Here is a 1,870-nt window from a genome sequence, read left to right as displayed (position 1 = left end):
CGCCCCGAGCGCCCCGCGCGCCGCGCATTCCTGGTATTGCGACAGCGCCGGCTAAAAATAGAGCGGCCGGCGGCGCCAGACCCCGCACCCCCGGCACCTACCGGGGACCGGCCCGGAGCGCTGCGGAGCTGGCTTTAAGGCGGACGCCGAATGGGAATTCACCCGGGTCTCTTTAAGAGGCTCTGTGTGCCGACCTTTAAATCTCAGCTCTGGCCCCGCCAACGAGTGACCCGATGGGCGCCTCCCCAGTCCTAGGCGGTCCCCGGGCGCCACCTTAACCGCGTTCCCTTGGAGCCGGAGACGTCTTTCTTCCTAGATCATGTCTCCGGCGTCGTTTCCCCCTGGCCCTCTGGGTGCACCGTTCTGGGGCCCAAAGTTCTTTCGGGTGGATGTGACAGGGACAGGCGACGCTCGAGCACCATTTCATTGTTTCAGTTCCGCTAACTCCTTCCAACGGAGTCATTTTTCCCCGTTTAAAAAATTCACATACCATAAAATTCCACCTTTTCAAGTGTAAAATTCCGTGGTTTTTAGTATATTCACAAAATTGTGCAACCATCAGCATGATCTAATTTCAGAACATTTTCATCACCACCTCCAAAAAAAAACTGTACCCATGAGCAGTCACTCCTCATCCTGCCCTGCCCCCAGCCTCTGAAAACCACTAATCTACTTTCTGTCTCTATGGATTTGCCTATTCAGTACATTTCCTATAAATGAAATCATACAACATGTGGTCTTTTGTGACTAGCATAGCGTTTTCACGGTCCATACTTACGAGTACTTCATTCCTTTTCCTGACTGAATAATATTTCATTGTATGTGTATACGGATATTTTGTTTACCCATTCATCAGTTGATGGACATTTAGGTTTTTCCACTTTGGGGCTATTGTGAGTAAAGCTACTATGAACATTCGTGTCTTTGTATGGACATATGTTTTCACTTCTCTTGGGTGTATACCTAGGAGTGGAATTCCTGGGTCACACGTTAACTCTATGTTTAACTCTTTGGGGAATTGCCAAACTGTTTTCCAAAGCAGCAGCAACTTTTTACATTGTATGACGGTTACAGTGTATGACGGTTACAATGTCTCCACATCCTTGCCAACACTTGTTATCATATGTCTTTTTTATTACAGCTGTCCTAGTGAGTGTGAAGTGCTATCTCACTGTGGTTTTTTTATTGAGTGTCATTTTTTTTTTTTTTTTTTTTTTGGACTGGTAAGGGGATCTCAACCCTTGGCACAGTGTGGTCCACACCACGCTCAGCCAGTGAGCGCACCCGCCATCCCTATATAGGATCCGAACCCGCAGCCTCGGCGCTACCAGCGCTGCACTCTCCGAGTCAGCCACGGGGCCGGCCCATGAGTGTCATTTCTGAGGACAGTCTTTTTGTGGATGGACCTTGATGACCTGGAAGCAGCTTTACACATCCACATCCAGGAAACACACTCCCTTCCCTCCACCCCAGGCTTAAGGGGACCTCACTGCCCTGAGTCCTGCATGCCATCATGCTACGCTGAGGTTCTCAATTTGTTTTGGGGTTTTTTTTGTTGTTTTTGCTTTCGCTTTTGGCAGCCGGCCAGTATGGGGATCCAAAGCCCTGACCTTTGTGTTACAAGGCTGTGCTCTAACCATCTGAGCTAAATGGCCAGCACCCCCAGGTTCTCAATCTGATTCAGGCTTCCATTGGCATCTCAACCACCCATGCAGCCATTTACTGAGAGCTGTTGTGCACCCCAGAGTTCAGGGGAGTCCCCAGGGCAGGGGAGAGCAAGTAGATTGGGTGCCATTGAGAGTGTCACACCTTGGCAATAGGGAGTAAAAGAACTGATTGGGGACGGGGCTAGAAGGACAGAAGTTCACCT

The 1,870-nt window shown here is 49.7% G+C and overlaps 1 protein-coding gene across 1 annotated transcript in view; it reads right to left on the bottom strand.

Annotated features, from left to right (window-relative positions):
- Positions 1–522, bottom strand: part of MRAS (muscle RAS oncogene homolog) — a 55,811-nt gene extending 55,289 nt beyond the window's left edge. Inside the window, exon 1 of the mRNA XM_008588722.1 lies at positions 102–522. The gene's annotated coding sequence lies outside the window, so the exon portion shown is untranslated. The remainder of the gene's footprint in view (positions 1–101) is intronic.
- Positions 523–1,870: the final 1,348 nt, after the last annotated feature.

Source organism: Galeopterus variegatus, unplaced genomic scaffold, assembly GCF_000696425.1.
Source record: "Galeopterus variegatus unplaced genomic scaffold, G_variegatus-3.0.2 Scaffold4992, whole genome shotgun sequence".
NCBI lineage: Eukaryota > Metazoa > Chordata > Mammalia > Dermoptera > Cynocephalidae > Galeopterus > Galeopterus variegatus.
This window is presented reverse-complemented; position numbering and strand designations above follow the sequence as displayed.